This window comes from Ammodytes marinus (assembly GCF_949987685.1).
Source record: "Ammodytes marinus genome assembly, chromosome: 16".
Lineage (NCBI taxonomy): Eukaryota > Metazoa > Chordata > Actinopteri > Uranoscopiformes > Ammodytidae > Ammodytes > Ammodytes marinus.
In genome coordinates this window covers 926,368-932,367 of record NC_137220.1, presented here as the reverse complement: position 1 = coordinate 932,367, position 6,000 = coordinate 926,368, and positions in this window count along the sequence as shown.

Here is a 6,000-nt window from a genome sequence, read left to right as displayed (position 1 = left end):
TCCCTGGTCATGTAAGATGTGATTCTGAAGAAATGAAAGAGATTCAGAGATTATATCAAGAAGCTTTTATTCAGATAATCAGACAGTGTTGGACATGTATCTTTCCTTATTTTCATTTAATTTAAATATATTTAGCTTGAAAATATTTCTTATCCAAAGTGGGTCAAACAAAAAAAAACTGGAGGTGTATGAAGTATGAAGGTTTTACTGGTTACGAACAGTACTGATTGTTTCACATGTACTTATTTTATTTTCTGTTATCAACCACTAGAAATAACCCATTAAAAATAAAATAAAATAAAATAAAATAAAATAAAATAAAATAAAATAAAATAAAATAAAATAAAATAAAATAAAATAAAATAAAATAAAATAAAATAAAATAAAATAAAATAAAATAAAATAAAATAAAATAAAATAAAATAAAATAAAATAAAATAAAATAAAATAAAATAAAGCCGCTGGTGTCTGTTGGTCGTCTACTGTTGTATATCGTCATCATCTACCTGCTCTGCTATGAACCTGGTTTCCAAGGTGACGTGGTTATTTCATATCATCTGGAAACAGACAGAGAGAAAATTATCAGGCTATTGACAATTTCTTAACATACAAAAACCACATACAGACAACATTTCTAAAGAATTGAGTACCCGTAAAAACTTTTAACAAAGCCAGCATTTAGTAAAACTGTAATGATAGTCATTCCATATATGTACAGTATATTTATCAGATTGTAGAAAAATAAAAAAAAATTAAAATCAAGCAATGACAATATATAGAAAATAAACAACATTGAAATGTGAGGTTTCTCCCTTGTTTGTAAAACAGCATTTTTTAATCCAAGTCTCCTAATTATTGGTGTCTGTCAATTTTATTTTATATTCAAAACACTTTTCCCACTTTGACTCAAAATTCCCAGAATGTGAGGGTTTTACCGTCAACATCGTTCTGTGACAGATGCAGCATCATTTACTCTGTCTCCCTGCACTATCAATAAAGCCTTGAAAATGCCCCACCCAATTTAAAAAAATAAAAAAATGAAAGACTCAACTACTGAAGAAAGAATAAAAGCCGCCTCGGTCTTTCTGTGAACCTGACCTGTTTTGTTATGCCTTACCTTTTGCACTATTTAGAATGTATTTGTTATGAATAATACTTATCTTAAATTACCCAATTTTATCGTTTTGTTTTTATTGCACTGGGTGGGTCGAAGAGGAACGTTATTTAGATTCCTTTGTGTGTCTGTGTGTGTCTCTGTTAGAATGTGTGAGTGTGTGTGTGTGTGTCTGTGTGTGTCTCTGTTAGAATGTGTGTGTGAGTGTGTCTGTGTGTGTCTCTGTTAGTATGTGTGTGTGTCTCTGTTAGTGTGTGTATGTCTGTGTGTGTCTCTGTTAGTGTGTGTATGTCTGTGTGTGTCTCTGTTACTATGTGTGAGTGTATGTCTGTGTGTGTCTCTGTTAGTGTGTGTATGTCTGTGTGTGTCTCTGTTACTATGTGTGAGTGTATGTCTGTGTGTGTCTGTGTGTGTCTGTGTGTGTCTCTGTTAGTGTGTGTGAGTGTGTGAGTGTGTCTGTTAGAATGTGTGTGAGTGTGTCTGTGTGTGTCTCTGTTAGAATGTGTGAGTGTGTGTCTGTGTGTGTCTCTGTTAGAATGTGTGAGTGTGTGTCTGTGTGTGTCTCTGTTAGAATGTGTGAGTGTGTGTCTGTGTGTGTCTCTGTTAGAATGTGTGAGTGTATGTCTGTGTGTGTCTCTGTTAGAATGTGTGAGTGTGTGTCTGTGTGTGTCTCTGTTAGTGTGTGTGAGTGTATGTCTGTGTGTGTCTCTGTTAGTGTGTGTATGTCTGTGTATGTCTCTGTTAGTGTGTGTGAGTGTATGTCTGTGTGTGTCTCTGTTAGAATGTGTGAGTGTGTGTCTGTGTGTGTCTCTGTTAGTATGTGTGAGTGTATGTCTGTGTGTGTCTCTGGTAGTGTGTGTGAGTGTATGTCTGTGTGTGTCTCTGTTAGTATGTGTGAGTGTATGTCTGTGTGTGTCTCTGGTAGTGTGTGTGAGTGTATGTCTGTGTGTGTCTCTGTTAGAATGTGTGAGTGTGTGTCTGCTGTGTGTGTCTCTGTTAGAATGTGTGAGTGTGTCTGGCACGTATTCTGCAATTGACAATAAAGTGACTTTGACTTTATTTTTTAATCTTGTGAGGGTTTTACCATCAACGTCGTTCTGTGACAGATCACGCACCAGGTCGTTCCTTCCGATATCCTTCAGACACTCTTTGGCCATAGCCACTGGATCCAGGGGGTAGTTTTTCATCAACAGATCCACCGTCTCATGCCGGTCGGCCTCCTCCAGTTTGGAGACAGGGATCTTTTTGAGGTTTTTCAGGTACCACTTGAAACCCCTGAACTCTTTTTCATCCAAATCATCCATCGTGTTTTTAAGAGTTTTGTTTAGATCCATTTTTGTTGTTTGAACTTTCTTCTCTCACCTGTAAAGATCAGAGGAAAACAGTCATTTATTTGTTTTAATGGACAAACTTAATGTGAACAGATATCTGAGCTGTCTATTTTTTTCTGCCACAAATATTTCTCGAGCTTGTGAAAACGAAGCAAATATATTGGCACAGTAAAGCTTCTAATCCAAGCTTGAGGCTGAATTGTTTGTTGTTGCAGTTATGCCTTGTATAATGCATAAAACGTGGCTTAAACACAAAGGGAAATAACCTGATGTAAGTATAAACTCTGTAAGTGAACTCTGCATGACATTTCTAGCCAACTAAATTATTACAAAATGTGCCCAATAACGTTCATGCAGCTGCCGTCACATGTGAAATTGTGATCTGTACAAGGCACATTCAAATAAGTGAATGCCGTTATTTTTTTACTGTGAACAACTTATAAAGGTAGACTGTTAGGGCACATCTGAGATATCTTAAAGATGGATGAGATAGATCATAGTGATTAAATACTGTAATTAACCGTGTGAGATATGTTTTCTTTAGCACACGCACAGTACAGGCAGGTAGTGGATAATGAGGCGATATTCACTGATTAAAAGTTAAGTTAAGTTAAGTTATCTTTGATATCTTTGAAGTAAAATTGATTTTGACAACAAGCATTCTCCAGAATCCCTGACTACACCTTTAAACAACACCACAGTGTGGCGCTGCTGCTTTAGCCAGAAAGGGCGGGAAAAACTCCAGAGAGAAAAAATATTTATTTCAATCTAGACGGAGATCCAGGCCTGTGTCTGTCGGTCTGTTTCTCATCAGAAATTCTTCACTACAGCTCTGTTACACAAGTCCCTGCTCACATAGACAAATACTTTTCTCTTATATATGAACTTACTGGTCTCAAAGTGACTTAACCGTAAAGCTATCGCCTAAACAAAGGGAAAGGGAACAGCCGTTTCCTATCTTTACTCGAAGAGGATATCTCCTCCATCGCCCTGTTTCCTCTCCTTAACCGTCAGTGTCCTGAGGTTAAATAAAGTTTAAAAGTATTTAGAAAGTAGTTAATAACTCACTGTGCTTGTTCTGGCTGGCCTCTGAACCGGGGTCTGAACTCAAAAGGAAAAGATCTGATGTAAGATCTGATGTAAGCGGAAGAGTTTAAGCGGAAACTTTGATGACGTAAATCCGGTGTGTTTGTTAAATTATTCCCCGGCCGTTAAAGCTATAGTGCATAATTTTTTCATATCAATGAAAATGTTTTTTCATAACATATCAATGTCAGCTATCAGCTCTACAAAATATAAAAAGCTGCTGGTGTCTGCTGTATGGTGTCAACTCGTCTGGCCGCTCTGCCATTGGGATTCCGTTTTCACTGACCTCCTGAAAGAAACAGAGAGAGAAATGTATCAATTCATTTTTTGGCATTGTTGCTTTTTTATATGTATTAGAGCGACAGAGATGAAATGTGTCAGAGAGGGGAATGACATGCAGAGAACGACCTGGGCTGGATTCTAACCCGGGTCTGCTGTGAGGAGGACTGGGCCTCTGAAACACACAGCTGATAGCTTTATGTTTGTTAGGGGGAAGATTTGACGGCCAAAATGTGCAATATTTCATCTCTTCATTTATCCGTTTGAGATGAGTCATGTATTATTCTCCTGTAACCACTAGAGGGCAGCATCTCATTATAGTTCCTCTCAACAGCTTGAAGGCATGTGTCCATTGCATTGCATTACATTACATTACATTACATGTCATTTAGCAGACACTTTTATCCAAAGCGACTTACAACTGGAGCACACATTCATACACCGATAGCAGCAGCAGCTACCACGCAGGGTGCAAGCTAACTATCAGGAGACATTTAGGGTTCAGTGTCTCTTTGCCCAGGGACACTTGGACATGTGGCGGGGAGACGGGGGATCGAACCTCTGACCCTGTAGTTGAGGGTCGACCACCCTACACACTTTGCCAGAGCCGCCCCATTTAGAATCAAGGTTTTTAGACACACAGGACTGAAGTCAATCTGGACATATTTGTAATTTGTAACCAAATGTTACTTTCTCCTGTTTCTGTACTTTTTTTTATCATTACAATTTATTAATTTTGTTTAGGTAATGCTCAATTGTTTTGGCAATATAAACTTGTGTTCCATGATTATACAACCCTGATACAGACAGACAGACAGACAGATAGACAGACAGATAGACAGATAGATGTTGTTTTATGGAATATTCTAGTTGATAAAGGCTTCAGTTATCTGCCGATGAAGCTCTTGTGGACCAGATCGCAAGATTGTTTGTCACCTGCTGTTTCCAAGTTCATATATTAAAAGATGAAAGTTTATTTTTGTAATAATTGTCAGAACAAATTAGTCATCTCTCAAAGCTACGGTTTAAGACAAACAATACAATGCTGATCTTAATTAACTAAACAATAATCTTATTGTGGTGTAACTATAGTGATTACATGAAAGGCACAATGTAGCAGGAGAATCAATAGATTCCTTCTATTAGCCACATAAGTCCCCGGAGCAAACCTCAGTAATTAACTTTCTATGACTTATTTGATTGGAACGTGTTTTTGGTTTGGCATCGCTGCTGCTCAGTGCTGCAGGGGAAACTGACAACAAGGGACAACACCCACTTATCTCCATCAAGACAATGATTTATTACAGGTGTGTAAACCTTTTGTGAAGTTGCGAAAATACAGCTACAAAAGAACATGTATTTAACGTAGATGGCCTCCAGCAAAGTTAACTGAGGTTATAATGTAGAACGGATTCAACTAAATGAACGGATAAAATCATATAGATATAACACATAAACATGGCCATGCCTGTAAATCGTTTTTGGTGCTTGTGATCAGGAGAAATCAAGCATTGTCTTCACGCAATAATAGGTATTAATAATTTACGTGTGGTCTAAAGATAGCTGCACTCAACATTATAAGAAGGGCTGTCCAAATTAACGCGTTTATTCATGTCTGCAGTTTTCAGAGAAAAACACACACACACACAGAAACACACAGACACACACACATGCAAAACCTGACCAGAAATGATTGAATGTCATACACACATATGGGATGAAAACAAACACATCCATCTATTCTGGTGTAGAACATTAAATGATTGCGTGATTAATCCACAGCTACACTGTGACTAATCTGATTAGAAATTTAAATCGTTTGACACCCCTCATGATAAGTTAAAACAGGGTTTCTTTGCCCACCTGGTCCTGCAAAGACAGTTCCAAGAGGAACTGTGGCACAGACACCAAAGAGACAGAGAACATACGACCAAAGTTGCATTCAGTTTTGATTTACAGGTGTGATGAAAAGCAACGAGGAGAAGCCAAAATGTCTGCTGAGAGTACGAAACCGAACAAACTCAAAAGACACTTTGAGAAAAAAGCCAAGGAGCATGTCGGCAAACCAAGAGCTTTTTACGAAAATACATTTGCCGAGCTGAATAAGCAGCGAGTGTACTTCAGAAAGGCTGTTAGTGAATGGGCCCTGAAAGCGTCACTTGAGGTGAGCTATCTCATTGCTAGGGCTAT